The following is a 16,036-nucleotide window of genomic DNA, read 5'->3' on the forward strand; positions in this document are numbered from 1 at the left end:
GTTGATATATGTGTTTATATGTTTATAATTTTGTAGACCCCTGAGGAAGGCTGATATAGCCGAAACACGGACCGTGTTGGGTCCTGATTAAAGTTTTTTGGAGCATCTTACCCTTGTGTGTGGTGACTGATCTCTTGATATTGGGCCCTCTCCACCCTATTTCTGTTGTGTCCAACATTGTCCAGTTCGGCACACTATTAGCTGCCAAGTTCATACAAAGTTAATTATGTTCAGTGGAAAATTAAATCTATTGGCTCAGGCTGCTTCATATATGTAGATTGTACGCTCTTTGAGCAGGGACTGTCTTTTTTGTGTATGATGTACAGCGCTGCGTATGCCTTGTAGCGATATAGAAATGATAAGTAGTAGTAGTAGTAGTAATACTCCATCACTGTTTCATTATTGCTACCGAGTACTACATATTAAGGGCATTTGCTTTAAACTTTGTTTTAATTTGTTTATGCAGTTCTTTCGTACACATGGTTTTGCTTTTTAAACCCAAAAGTGAATCCTAAGGGTGGTAGAACAATTAGGTATAAACTGTGTTGTTTCTGACTGTACTTGTTTTGGACTGCTTTGGGTCCTACTGATCTGTGCATCTGCTGTCTAGGATTTTGGAAGATGGAAATGAGAAAATAAAATTAAGTTTTGGATATACTCTGTAGAAATTGTTGTTTACTTTTGCAATGTGTGTATGGATGCCTGTTCTGGTGTGTGCATGTCTATACTTATGGCTATGATTTCTGAACATGCGGCATCATTAAAGGACAGACTTTTAAATGCCCATTTGGGTATATTGTATATGCTAATCTCAACTTTGTTAAATGTTTCAGACTTATCCATCTACTTGCTCCCATGATTTAATTGAATTTTATTATTCTGTTTCACAGTATTTTCAAATGTAAGCCACATGAAGACTAACTCAAAATAACCTGTTCCTTAGCTGGGCTTTAGTATTACCATATTGAAAATGTATCTGCGAACATCCTTAGCTCTGCAATTTAGGTGTTGAGAGCCTCTGCCTCCTCTTCTTCGAGGAGTGTTTCCCAGGTCCTGTCCTGGAATACCTTTTGACAGTTTTTCACGATATCCACAATTAATATGTATGAAAGAGATGAGCTTACACTACATCCATTATTAAAAAATCTCCTTCATGCTTATTCATTGTGGATAGCCTGAAAACTTGACTGCCAAGGGTTACTCCAGGACTAGACTTGGGAAACACTGTCTCAGAGCACAGAATGGCTAATCTAGGCATGTTTCCTTCCTACTCCAGAGTACTCTTTTGTGTCCAAATATGAGACAGCTGGTGTCATGGAAATGTGATGCCATAAATGTGATGCCATGTTCACACAGGCTCAGGGATACTGGTTATGTGATTCCTTGTAAACAAGGTGGAAAACATGGCTATCACTAATGGTGTTACCAAAGGCTATGCTAACACAAACCTGCACCTTTCATAGGCTGAACTGAGCTCCTCACGGAGTCCTTCAAAGTAGGCTGGTCCTAGCCTTTGCACCAGCTCCTCCTCCTGTGCTGTTAGGGTCAGCTCACAGGGCGGTCCTCCTCCTGTTCTAGTTGAACAGGCCCTCTTTTTTTCATTTTTAAATCATGGAACCTGCAGAATAATGATGAACCTATGGGAGAGCCCACCAGTGGCGTAGCCAGAAGGCTATTTTTGGGTGGGCCAACAGGTTGGATGGGTGTGCAGTAGACAGTGGTATGCTGTTAAATGTTTAACAACAGGCTCTCTCCCTGGTCCACCTCTGTGCTTCCCCCCCCCCCCCCCCCCCGTCCACCTCTGCGCCTCCCCTCAAAATTGCAGAGCTGGCTATAGCCGGAGAGAGAGCCTGGTGTGTGGGGGGGGGGGGGGGGGCAATTCATTACTCTCTCCAGGAAAAAAAAATTAAATGATCCCAGGTTCCAATCTAATTCATGTTTAATGTGGGATAAAATGCTATAAATAAGTAAATAAATATAAAGTTTTAACGTTGAGCACCTGATTCTCAAAGTGGACATATTCCAAACACTATAATGAAAATAAAATGATTTTTTCTACCTTTGTTGTCTGGTGACTTTGTTTTTCTGATCATGCTGGCCCAGTATCTGATTCTGCTATTTATTTAGCACATTTATATCCCACATTTTCCCCACATGTTAGCAGGCTCAAAGTGGCTTACAATGTACTGATTAGGCTATTGCCAGACCAGTGATGAAACAATTACAATTAAGTTAGATTGTAATTCATTTCTTGCCCTATATCCGTAAGTAAAAGCTGGGTCCTCTGCAGCCTTGACTGTCCAGAGGATCCAGCTTCTGCCTATTTTCTCCATCCATGAGCAGTTTTTCTCCTCTCTTCCTTTTTCCTCATCTCATCTCCTTCCTCTCTCTTCCCTCCCCTCAATCCATGTCCAGCATTTCTTCTCTCTCTTCCCTCTCCTCCATCCATGTCCAGCATTTTCCCTCTCCCCCCTCCATCCATGTCCAGCATTTCTCCTCTCTCCCCTCCATTCATGTTCATCTCACTTCCTCCCCTCCCCTCCATCAATGTCCAGCATTTCTTCTCTCTCCCTTCCCCTCCATCCATGAGCATCTCCTTCCTGTCATACCCTTCCCTCCCCTCCATCCTTTTCCAACAATTCTCCTCTCTCCCTGCCCTCCCGTCCATCCACCCATGTCCAGCAACTCTCCTCTCCCCTCCATCCACCTATGTCCAGCAACTCTCCTCTCCCCTACCCTCCATCCACCCATGTCCAGCAACTCTTCTCTCCTCTGCCCCCTTCATCCATCCATACCCAGCAATTCTCTTCTCTCCCCTGCCCCCCTCCATCAATACCCAGCAATTCTCTTCTCTTCCCTTCCCCCCTCTATCCATCCATACCCAGCAATTCTCTTCTCTCCCCTTCCCCCCTCTATCCATCCATACCCAGCGATTCTCCTCTCTCCCCTGCCCTCCCCTCCTGCTCCCATCCATTTCCAGCGATTCTCCTTCACCCCATCCTCCCTCCCATTCATATCCACCTGCCTGCCCTCTTCTCCCCATCATCCCCCTTTCTCTTCCTGCCACAGTGCCACCCTGCGTAGTTTAAATCTTTTTTTTACCTCCGTCGAAGTGGCTGCATCATTGAAAGCCCTGCCCATCAAGCATAGGCGGTCGGAGGCCCAACTGTTTGTGGAGGCTAAAGGGGTGGGGTTAGGGGTGGGGCTTAAATCCATAATTGTCTGATAACACACAGAAAAAAATAAATAAATAAAAATAAAAGTCACAATTAATACCTTTTATTAAATTTAGATATTAGATATGTATCATATGTCAAAGAATAAAGTGGTTGCTCAAAGCATATACTAACCACAATCGCTCAACTGCAAAACACTATGCACAACTTTGTGCAAAAACACACTCAGAACCTTACTGCACCATAAACATTACACTGGGCAGAACCTAATACACCAATATACCACCCATACGGAAAATGCAGACCGTCAACAATATGAAACAAGGATCATAATATCACAATTCTCATGTAGAGCCACAAAACATCCTAATTCATGTTTAATGTGGGATAAAATGCCATATATAAGTAAATAAATATAAACATTTAATGTTGAGCACCTGATTCTCAAAGTGGACATATTCCAAACACTATAATGAAAATAAAATGATCTTTTCAACCTTTGTTGTCTGGTGACTTTGTTTTTCTGATCATGCTGGCCCAGTATCCGATTCTGCTGCTATCTGTCCTCTTAACTCTGTTTCCAGGGCTTCCTTTCCATTTATTTCTTTACTTTCTGCCTTTCTTCTTAATTTCTTGTCCTCGCTCCCCTGCCCCCCCCTCCAGCCATCCATACCCACCCATTGATTCTCTCCTCTCCCCTGCCCCCCTCCAGCCATCCACACCCACCCACCCATTGATTCTCTCCTCTCCTCTCTGTTCCCAGGCAGATTTTCTAACAGGAGCTGCTCATCCAATCAGAGAGCTCTATTTGAATGCAGATTAACATACAGACACTCTAATGGGAATTTTTAGTCAAAAACACTAGCTAAACCCTTCGTTTTTGGATCAAACTTCACCATTTTTGATCAGAGCCATGCCCTAACATTAAGGCTATAAACATTTCCAACAATTTTTTACCCATAAATATGCAAATGAGAACCTCCCAAAAACAGACTAATTTGCATATGGCTTGAGCAAATTTGAGTGCATGGAATACCAATCCCACTTCCTAGCACCTAAATTATGCAATTAGATTTAATGCAAATACTTTTAAAACTTATTTTTTAGCACTTTTAAAATTTCAGGGGTCAGTGCAAGTCTCTTTGGTATGAACTGCTCATGTGCAGGAATTCATCCTAGTTAAATATCTCCCTGGCAACCCAGGACACCTCCAGCCAACCCCCCTGCTCTGCTCTCCCAGCAGTAAGGTAATCAAATTACAACTGGTTATACACAAGGCTAGAGATGACTTTCACTGCAGCTGCTGCTATTTAAACCCCCCAGAGCAGCGGGAGAACTACTACTACTACTATTTAGCATTTCTACAGAAACAGCTGATCCATCCTGCTGTGGCTGGGGAGGCGGGCGCCTATGCCATCAAGCCTTCCCTTCGTGAGTTTGTTCCCACAGAGTCCTGCCCTTGCAGAAAGAGGAAATGATGTCAGAAGGTGGGACTCTGAGGGAACGAACTCATGAAGGGAAGGCTTGATGGGCAGGGCTTTCAATGATGCGGCCGCTTCGACGGAGGTAAAAAAGATTAAATCCCCCAGTGCGGTGTGGGCGCAGGCAAACGTGGGCTGTGGGAGGTGAGGTAAGTGGGGTAAGCATGGCCTGTGGCACCCTCCTGCCATATTTACCTCGTTTACTGGAGCCGGCTCGCTGTGCAGAACCGGCTCTGGCGAGCCGGTGCGAGTCAGCTCCAGCACACCTCTGTGCGAGGGGATGTTGAGTGGGTGGGCCTGGAGGGAAAGTAGCTGGGCCTGGGCCTGGGCCCATCCAGGCCCGCCCGTGGCTACTCCCCTGGAGCTCACCCTAGTTCATGACCCCAAATGCAGATTTTGTAACCCCATTTGGGATCCTGACCCTCAGTTTGGGAAGCTCTGGCCTACACCATAATCTGGAAACCTTCTTTGTGCCCAGACGTTCCAGATTCTACAGCTTCTCCCAACGGAACACACCTTTTGTCAGTTAAACATAGACAGAAACACCAATCTTTCTTACTTTTCTGACCTTCTGCTTCCAAGCTTTAGTTCTTTGATTTAGCATTGCTCAACATAATTGCAATAATCCTCAGGAGATGCGCCCCCCCCCCCCCCCCCCACACCGAGCTTCAAAATCTTGGTCCTGAATAAATAAGCACCCTACTGCTTAATCTGCTCTCGCATTCCTTGACATAGAAGAACAGAAATGGAAATAACAATGGTACTAAAAGCAAAACGTAACCTCTATATTCTTAAGATTTATAACTCATGAAGAGGAAAAGCTTCTCCTGAACATTTTGCACAGAATGTTTCAGAGAGAATGAACATCTTTAACATTCAGAAAAGAAGGGCACTCAAATATATAAACATTAAAGTAACACAAAAATGGAGAGTATTAAAATCAGCTCAGCTAAAACTACTAGGACAAATAAAATGTTGAATGCTAAACATGGACTCAGCAAGGCATCCACATCTTTTGGGGAGGTCTCAGACACCACCATAACTCTCTAGACCTGAATACATTACATTACAAGGGGGCTTATAAACTACCAACTCTCTGGGTAGGATTCAAGGCAGGATACAACAAAACAAAAACTGATACAATCATCAGGAATTACAAATAACAATCAAACACATAAAAATATCACTAATCACATTGATGTAAATAAATGGGTCTTCAAAGCCTTACCAGAATTTGAAAGATGCCTCAAGAGACAAAGATCAACGAGAAGGCGATTCCAAAGCTGAAACGAAAGGAAATGAAATGCATGAGAAAAAATAGCTTTCAATCTAATGTGTATAACAGAAGGAGAACTAGAATTACAAGTCTGAGACTTAGCACTAGATTGAAACATTTTTAAAAGATTGTGAGCGATCTTCTGCACAGACACTATACAGAGATTAAAAAATCAAGCATAGTGATTTAAAAACAATCCTTGCTTGAACTGGCAGCCAGTGCAGCTCTGTCAACAAAGTACATAAGTATAGCCATACTGGGAAAGACCAAAGGTCCATCGAGCCCAGCATCCTGTTTCCAACAGTGGCCAATCCAGGTCACAGATACCTGGCAAGATCCCAAAAATGTACAAAACATTTTATACTGCTTATTCCAGAAATAGTGGATTTTCCCCAAGTCCATTTAATAACGGTTTATGGACTTTTCCTTTAGGAAGCCGTCCAAACCTTCTTAAAACTCCACTAAGCTAACCGCCTTTACCACATTCTCTGGCAATGAATTCCAGAGTTTAATTACACTTGAGTGAAGAAACATTTTCTCCAATTCGTTTAAAATTTACTACATTGTAGCTTCATCGCATGCCCCCTAGTCCTAGTATTTTTGGAAAGCGTGAACAGACGCTTCACATCTACCCGTTCAACTCCACTCATTATTTTATAGACCTCTATCATATCTCCCCTCAGCCGCCTTTTCTCCAAGCTGAAGAGCCCTAGCCGCTTTACCCTTTCCTCATAGGGAAGTCGTCCCATCTCCTTTATCATTGTCGTCGCCCTTCTCTGCACCTTTTCTAATTCCACTATATCTTTTTTGAGATGCAGCGACCAGAATTGAACACAATATTTGAGGTGTGGTTGCACCATGGAGCAATACAAAGACATTATAACATCCTCATTTTTGTTTTCCATTCCTTTTATTTATTTTTTTTATTTGTACCCCACACTTTCCCACTCATGGCAGGCTCAATGCGGTGGGCAATGGAGGGTTAAGTGACTTGCCCAGAGTCACAAGGAGCTGTCTGTGCCGGGAATCGAACTCAGTTCCTCAGGACCAAAGTCCACCACCCTAACCACTAGGCCACTCCTCCTAATAATACCTAACATTCTATTTGCTTTCTTAGCCGCAGCAGCACACTGAGCAGAAGGTTTCAAAGTATCATCAATGACGACACCTAGATCCCTTTCTTGGTCCGTGACTCCTAACGTGGAACCTTGCATGACATAGCTATAATTTGGGTTCCTCTTTCCCACATGCATCACTTTACACTTGCTCACATTAAACGTCATCTGCCATTTAGACGCCCAGTCTCCCAGTCTCGTAAGGTCCGCTTGTAATTTTTCACAATCCTCCCGCGATTTAACGACTTTGAATAACTTGGTGTCATCAGCAAATTTAATTACTTCACTAGTTATTCCCAACTCTAAGTCATTTATAAATATGTTAAATAGCAGCGGTCCCAGCCCTGGGGAACCCCACTAACTACCCTTCTCCATTGAGAATACTGACCAATAAACCCTACTCTCTGTTTTCTATCTTTTAACCAGTTTTTAATCCACAATAGAACACTACCTCCTATCCCATGACTCTCCAATTTCCTCTGGATTCTTTCATGAGGTACTTTGTCAAACGCCTTCTGAAAATCCAGATACACAGTATCAACCAGCTCCCCTTTATCCACATGTTTGTTCACCCCTTCAAAGAAATGTAGTAGATTGGTGAGGCAAGATTTCCCTTCACTAAATCCATGTTGACTTTGTCTCATTAATCCATGCTTTTGAATATGCTCTGTAATTTTGTTCTTAATAATAGTCTCTACCATTTTGCCCGGCACCTACGTCAGACTCACCGGTCTATAATTTCCCGGATCTCCTCTGGAACCTTTTTTAAAAATCAGCGTTACATTGGCCACCCTCCAATCTTCCAGAACCACGCTCGATTTTAAGGATAAATTACATATTTCTAACAATAGCTCCGCAAGCTCATTTTTCAGTTCTATCAGTGCTCTGGGATGGATACCATCCGGTCCAGGAGATTTGCTACTCTTTAGTTTGTAGAATTGCCCCATTACATCCTCCAGGTTTACAGAGAATTCATTAAGTTTCTCCGACTCGTCAGCTTCGAATACCATTTCCGGCACCGGTATCCCACCAAAATCTTCCTCGGTGAAGACTGAAGCAAAGAATTCATTTAATCTCCCCGCTACGGCTTTGTCTTCCCTGATCACCCCTTTTACTCCTCGGTCATCTAGCGGTCCAACTGATTTTTTTGCCGGCTTCCTGCTTTAAATATACCTAAAAAGGGGAACATTGTGAGAAATCTTCTGCACAAACACTATACAGAGATTAAAAAATCAAGCATAGTGCCTTAAAAACAATCCTTGCTTGAACTGGCAACCACTGCAGCTCTGTCAACAAAGGGGAAACATGATGAAACCTTGATTTATAAAAAATTAACCTGGCTGCAGAATTCTGTATCAACAGAATTTGGGAATATTTGAATTTGATAAACCAAACCAAAGAAGCTTGGTTTTTATCTGTGTTCAATTTAAGTTGCATATTGATAGACCAATCAACAATTTTCTTATACTATCCTGAACTATGGATGAGATGGAATCAATAACCTACCTAACAGGAATTAACAAAAATATGTCATTGGCATAGGACATTAACAATTCTCCTGGTCCCAGAACAATTTTTCCCAAAGTACTCATGTAAATATTATATAATATAACTATAACTATATTATATTATAATATATAATTATATATAATTATATTATATAATATAATGTACTCCTTCAAAATAAGGTCTAAATTATGTCTAAATTATAGTGACATACTGAGGCCACATTCTGGGCAGGATGCAGCTCTAGGCATCAGTTACAAACTATTCATGGGTGAGGAAAAAACTCCCCCCCCCCCCCCAAATTAAAGGGGCAACAAAATGTAATAAACTGCCAATGGCTTGTATTTATTTTGCAATCAGGTGCAGTCACAGAGATAAGAAAACTGAAGTCACAATGCTAATGAAAAAAGATTAAGCAGAATAGCCAATCTTACTGATAAACCTGGGAGCTGATGATCAAATTCCCCGTGCTGTTCTGAGCAGTGCTGAAAAATTAGCGCCGGATCAGTGCGGGGAATTAAAGCACCAACGATCAAAACTAATAGCATGCAAATTGATCATGGGGGGGGGGGGGGCTTTTGTGGGAGGATTGTGCCTGATCATGCATCCAAGGCGCAATCCTCCCAATGCACAATCCTCCCGCAGAAGTTGTTTGACAGGTTTCGACATCAAGAAAACATGAAAAGCAAGGCATCTACTTTGTTTCCCCTGACCTTGCATGCTCAAAGCCCCGGATCAAGTTTACTTTTGTTGCTGAACTCCTAATGTCATTTTCAAAATAACAACTGTTTCTGGAATCTTAGAACATAAGAACATGAGTAGTCATACTGGGTCAGACCAGTGGTTCATCTAGTCCAGTATCCTGTTTGCCAAACAGTGGCCAAAAGCCAGGTCACAAGCAGAAATCTTCCCTTTCCTTGTTTTATTATTTGCCTTTCGGAACTAATCTTTCCTTCTCCTTGGTGTTAATCACAGAGTCTGGTCCTTTCTTTTTTTTTTTCTCCTGAGATTTCAGCCCTTCCACCTTTAGGATCAGCCGGATCCCTTACCTTTGTTCTGCTCAAGCTCTTCCCTGTCTCTAGTCAGAAAGAGCTATAGCTACTGTTATTATTTAACTATGGGAGATCTAGTTGCAGTTGGTTGGCTCTTCTTAGCTTGTGGTATGAAGCTGGACATCTCCCATTATTGAACCTAGCAAAAGCCTTAAAGGGAAGTACCTTTTGATGCAATTCTTAGGCGTTGAAATAAGAATGCCACTGCAGATCAGCACGGAAGCAAACACATCCATCATGCAAGTCTTTGCATCTTAAAAGTATGATTCTTATTATTATAACACAAATTGGACTGTCAGAAAACTACCCAATTTAGTAGAATTGGGAAGCAGTAGTTTTTTAGTTGGGTTTGTGTGTGTGGGGGGGGGGGGGACTGTCAAGTTAGGGATAGATGACATAAAGATCATCAGATCTCTCCTGATCTTTTTTTTACTATGGAAATGTATGTGCTCATCTACCAAAAGCAGTATAGAACCAGAGACGATGAGTACTAGGCAGTCTTACTTGTCAATTGGTCCTTAAATATGTTACATTCACACAAATGGACTACTGGAACAAAAATAGCAAAATATACACCGGAATTTTTAAAGATAAAGTGTTACATTACCCACTTGTGAATTAGGACTCCAGATGGTTCACATTTTACTACTACTACTACTACTTAACATTTCTAGAGCGCTACTAGGGTTACGCAGCGCTGTACAAAATAAACAAAGAAGGATGGTCCCTGCTCAAAGGAGCTTACAATCTAAAGAACGAAATGTCAAGTTGGGCAGTCTAGATTTCCTGGGTAGAGGTGTAGAGGTTAGGTGCCGAAGGCGACGTTGAAGAGGTGGGCTTTAAGCAGAGATTTGAAGATGGGCAGGGAGGGGGCCTGGTGTATGGGCTCGGGGAGTTTGTTCCATGCGTGGGGTGAAGCAAGGCAGAAAGGGCGGAGCCTGGAGTTGGCGGTGGTGGAGAACGGTACTGAAAGGAGGGATTTGTCTTGAGAGCGGAGGTTACGGGTAGGAACGTAAGGGGAGATGAGGGTTGAGAGGTAAGGAGGGGCTGCAGATCGAGTACATTTGTAGGTTAGTAGCAGAAGCTTTAATTGAATGCGGTACCTGATCGGAAGCCAATGAAGTGACTTGAGGAGAGGGGTGATATGAGTGTATCGGTTCAGGCGGAAGATAAGACGTGCAGCAGAGTTCTGAATGGACTGAAGGGGGGCTAGGTGGCTAAGTGGGAGACCAGTGAGGAGTAGGTTGCAGTAGTCAAGGCGAGAGGTAATGAGAGAGTGGATGAGAGTTCGGGTGGTGTGCTCAGAGAGGAAAGGGCGGATTTTGCTAATGTTATAGAGGAAGAAACGACAGGTCTTGGCTATCTGCTGGATATGCGCAGAGAAGGAGAGGGAGGAGTCGAAGATGACACCGAGGTTGCGGGCAGATGAGACGGTGACAATGAGGGTGTTATCAACCAAAATAGAGAGTGGAGGTAGAGGAGAAGAGGGTTTGGGTGGGAAGACAAGAAGTTCGGTCTTGGCCATGTTCAGTTTCAGGTGGTGGTTAAACATCCAGGCAGCAATGTCGGATAAGCAGACCGATACTTTGGCCTGGGTGTCTGCAGTGATGTTAGGTGTGGAGAAATAAAGCTGGGTGTCGTCAGCATAGAGATGATACTGGAAGCCATGAGACGAGATCAGGGAGCCCAGGGAAGAGGTGTAGATAGAGAAAAGAAGGGGTCCAAGGACAGAACCCTGAGGGACTCCAACAGAGAGCGGGATAGGGGTGGAGGAAGAACCATGAGAGTGTACTCTGAAGGTACGATGGGAGAGATAAGAGGAGAACCAGGAGAGGACAGAGCCCTGGAACCCAAAAGAGGACAGTGTGTCAAGAAGTAAGTTGTGATTGACAGTGTCAAAAGCGGCGAATAGGTCGAGGAGAATGAGGATGGAGTAATGACCTTTGGATTTGGCGAGGAACAGGTCATTACAGACTTTGGATAATGCCGTTTCTGTCGAGTGAAGTGGGCGAAAGCCAGATTGAAGCGGATTGAGGATGGTATGAGAGGCGAGAAAATCAATGCAACGGCTGTGAACGGCGCGTTCAAGTATTTTGGAGAGGAAGGGTAAGAGGGAGATGGGGCGGTAGTTGGAGGGACAAGTAGGGTCAAGTGAAGGTTTTTTGAGGAGAGGTGTGACAACACCATGCTTGAAGGTGTCAGGGACAGTTGCGGTGGAGAGAGAGAGGTTGAGGATATGACGGATGGGAGGGGTGATAGTGGGAGAGATGGTGGTAAGTAAGTTGGTGGGGATGGTGTCTGAGGAACAGATGGTGCATTTTGAGGAGGAGAGAAGATGGGCGGTTTCCTCTTCGGTGATATCAGGAAAAGAGGAGAAGGAGGCCTGGGTTGATTGGTTGAGGGAGTGGGTGATAGGATGAAGTGGAGGAGAAGGTTTAGTGGTGAATTCGAGGTTGATCTTCTGGACCTTGTCGCGGAAGTAGTCAGCCAGTGATTGAGGAGAGAGTGAAGGGGGGGTGGGAGCGGAGGGCACTTTGAGGAGGGAGTTGAGGGTGGCAAAGAGACGACGAGGGTTAGAGCTGAGGGAATTAGTCAAATGAGTGTAGTAGTCCTGTTTGGCAAGGAATAGGGAGGACTGGAAGGAGGATAGCATGAATTTGAAGTGAATGAAGTCAGTATGGGTGGGAGATTTTCTCCTAGGCGTTCAGCCGATCGGGAGCAGGAACGAAGGTAACAGGTGCAAGGGTTAAGCCAGGGCTGGGGATTAGTGCGCCTAGTGGGACGGGAAACAGACAGTGCAAGGGTGTCTAGGGCGGAGGAGAGAGTGGCATTGTAATTGGAAACAGCCTTGTCGATGGACTCGGAGGATGTGATGGACGGGAGGAGATCAGAGATACTGGCGGATAAGGTGGGGGGGTCAACTGCCTGGAGATTCCTGGAGGTAGTAGTTAGAGTTGGGCGGGACTGAGGGGGAGGGTGATGAAGTGTGAATGTGATCAGTTGATGGTCAGAAATGGGAAAAGTGGAGACGCAGAGATTAGAGGGCGAGCAGGTAGAAGAGAGGACGAGATCAAGACAGTGACCAGATTTGTGAGTAGGGGTGGCAGAGCTCAGTTGGAGGTTGAAGGAGGAGGTTAGGGTGAGGAATTGAGAAGCGTATGAGTCGGATGGGTTATCAGTGTGTATGTTGAAGTCAGCAAGAATGAGGGATAGGAATGAGGGCTCAAGAAAAATGGAGAGCCAGGCATCGAAGTCAGTAAGGAAGGAAGGGAGGGACTTATCAGGGGGGCCGTAGATGACTGCAACTCGGAGTGGCAGCGGGTAGAATAGATGGATGGAATGGACTTCAAAGGATGAGAAGAAGTGAGACTGTGGTAGGAGGAGAGGTTGAAAACTGCAGGAGGGCGAAAGTAGTAGGCCAACGCCGCCACCGCAGCTAGCTATGCGAGGCGAATGGGAGAAAAGGTAGCCTCCGTGGCAAAGGGCTGCGACTGAGGCAGAGTCGTCGGGGGTGAGCCAGGTTTCGGTTAGGGCGAGCAGATGGAGGGAATGGGAGATGAAGAGATCATGAGTGAAGGTAAGTTTGTTGCAGATTGAGTGGGCATTCCACAGGGCACACGAGAAGGGGAGAGAGGAAGGGGGGAGGAGGGGAATGGAGATGAGATTGGAGATATCGCGGGAACGTTTGCATAGATGAGACAAGAACGAGGACATGTGTGGTGGACCTGGGTTGGGATTGATGTCTCCTGCGGATAGCAGAAGGAGCAAGAGAGAGCGGAGAAGGGTGGGGGAGGTAGGGCGACGAAGGCGCCGAAGGTGGGATGCGCTGAGGAATGGGGAAGGGTTCATGGCAGGAAGGAGGTGTTTGGATGTTGAGAGCTAGGGAGGAGGAGGAGGACAGTAGGGATGGTGAGGTGGTGGGGGATAGGGGTAGGTAGGGTATTGCAGTAGTGGGCAGGATGGGGGGGATGGGTAGTGAGTTCGTGTGGTAGACAGCGGAGGGAGGGGGGACAAGATTGGGGAGGGATAGGGCGAGGAATAGAATGTGAAAGGGGGCCATAGGTAGTGAGAGAGGTAGGGAGTGGGTGAGCAGGCAAGTTGGACAAGCTGGTGGGGTGGAGCAAGCTGGAGCAGATGGACTGGGAGCTGGATCAGGCGGGCTGGAGCAAGCTGGTGCAGATGGACTGGATCGAGCAGGGGAAGCTGGATCAGGCTGACTGGAGCAAGCAGGTTTAGGTGGGCTGGGGCAGCAGGAGCAGATGGCTGGAGAGCTGGATCAGGCTGACTGGAGCAAACTGGATTAGGCGGGCTGGAACGGCAAGAGCAGGTGGCTGGAACGGCAGGAGCAGGTGGCTGGAACAAGCAGGAAGAGCTGGATCCGACGGAGGCTGGAGCAGATGGACTGGGACGAGCAGGAAGAGCTGGATCCGATGGAGGCTGGAGCAGATGGAGAGGGACGAGCAGGAACAGCTGGATCCGACGGAGGCTGGAGCAAATGGACTAGGACAAGCAGGGGGAGCTGGATCAGGCGGGCTGGAGCAAGCTGGATTAGGTGGGCTGGAACGAGCAGGGAGAAGCTGGATCAGGCGGACTGGAACAAGCTGGATTAGGAGGGATGGAACAGCAGGAGCAGGTGGCTGGGACAAGCAGGAAGAGCTGGATCCGACGGAGGCTGGAGCAGATGGACTGGGACGAGCAGGAAGAGCTGGATCAGTAATGTGTTCAGTGAAGGAATAGAGGCTGATGAGGGAGGAGGGTGTTAGCAAGGGTGTGTGTGTGGGTGTGATTAATACTTTTGGGGTTTAGATGGGGCACTTTTGCTCTCCACCCTTCCTGCTGTGTGCTGGGACTCAAGTGGAGCACCTGGGAATTGCAGAGATGCCTGCCCCAAAAAATGAAATTTACCATGCCCTCCCGCGGGAGGTGGTGCAAATGAAAACGGTAACAGAATTCAAACATGCGTGGGATAAGCATAAAGGAATCCTGTGCAGAAGGAATGGATCCTAAGGAGCTTAGTCGAGATCGGGAGGTGGGGCTGGTGGTTGGGAGGCGGGGATAGTGCTGGGCAGACTTATACAGTCTGTGCCAGAGCCAGAGGTGGGAGGCGGGGCTGGTGGTTGGGAGGCGGGGATAGTGCTAGCCAGACTTATGCAGTCTGTGCCAGAGCCGGTGGTTGGGAGGCGGGGCTGGTGCTTGGGAGGCGGGAATAGTGCTGGGCAGACTTATACGGTCTGTGCCCTAAAGAGCACAGGAACAAATCAAAGTAGGGTATACACAAAAAGTAGCACATATGAGTTGTCTTGTTGGGCAGACTGGATGGACCGTGCAGGTCTTTTTCTGCCGTCATCTACTATGTTACTATGTCCTTTGCAATTTGTGATAATTATGTCTTTTCCTTTTTAATACAAAAAAGTATTTAAAAAAATAAAAGCTTTTAAAAGACAAACTTGACAACATTTTTTTCTGGTTTGGTAACAAAAGGCATGTTTGTGTTTGTCAAGCCTCTTAAGACTTGTTAACTGTAAAGTCTCAATATCTTGAAGTATAACCTTGGCACACCAGAACACATCTGAAGTCTCTTTCTTTTCTGAAGTTCCCTTTATTGAATAAATACAGATAATTTACTCACAGTCAGATGTTCAGAAGTGTTGCCCTAGGGGCACAGCGACTCCGTAATTCTGAGAGTTGTATCAGTGGTTGAAGGTAGAAATCTGAGGAGAGGCAGCTTTATTGCAGAGGTGAGAAAACAGTAGAACAGGTAGAAGTAGCTCAGAGCTGGGTGACTGGAGAGTGCAATATCTCATTAGGAGGATATATTCAAGGTAAAATACTAAGTTCATTCCAGGGAGTTTTAGCAGGACAACTGCTTTCTGAAGCAAGATGGAGAATGCCTCATGGATTTTTAGGCCACTTGATATGTATGAATAAATCAATTTAAAAAAGAAAGGATCTATTTAATCCTTTCTTTTTTAAATTGATTTATTCATACATATCAAGTATACAAATATCATAAACTTGAAGATCCAAAAAGAAATATCAATTAATCAAAAAGAAAGAAAAATCCATGTTTAGTCCACAGTATATTAGAAGGGTCAAACAGAAGTCTAATCAAAGTAATATAATGTAACAAAGAAAGCAGAATAAATTAAACAGAAGTCTGTAGCCGTTTCACATTACTCTAATGCCTTAACTACAATTGAAGTTGTGTGTATATTTTCACTTTCCCTCTCTCATTGTTTTTGAGGAGGCCACCCCTAGGTCTGCTCCTAAAATGTTCCATGTATTTAAAATAAAGGAATTTTGAGTCACTGCTCAATACAATGCTGATATAAACCTTCCAGTTTCCCCTTCTTGCACCCAGCTTTCAAACTTACCGCAGAATGCCTGAGTGTGCCGCATGGAAAGCCATTTTAATTTTCAGTAAACACAT

At 45.0% G+C, this 16,036-nt stretch overlaps 1 protein-coding gene across 1 annotated transcript in view; it reads right to left on the bottom strand.

Moving 5' to 3' along the window:
- Positions 1 to 5,911, bottom strand: part of LOC115475875 (fatty acid hydroxylase domain-containing protein 2-like) — a 48,488-nt gene extending 42,577 nt beyond the window's left edge. The window contains 1 exon segment of the mRNA XM_030211933.1: positions 5,886 to 5,911. The gene's annotated coding sequence lies outside the window, so the exon portion shown is untranslated.
- Between the last annotated feature and the right edge of the window lie 10,125 nt (positions 5,912 to 16,036).

Source organism: Microcaecilia unicolor, chromosome 8 (assembly GCF_901765095.1).
Source record: "Microcaecilia unicolor chromosome 8, aMicUni1.1, whole genome shotgun sequence".
In the NCBI taxonomy this organism is placed as follows: domain Eukaryota; kingdom Metazoa; phylum Chordata; class Amphibia; order Gymnophiona; family Siphonopidae; genus Microcaecilia; species Microcaecilia unicolor.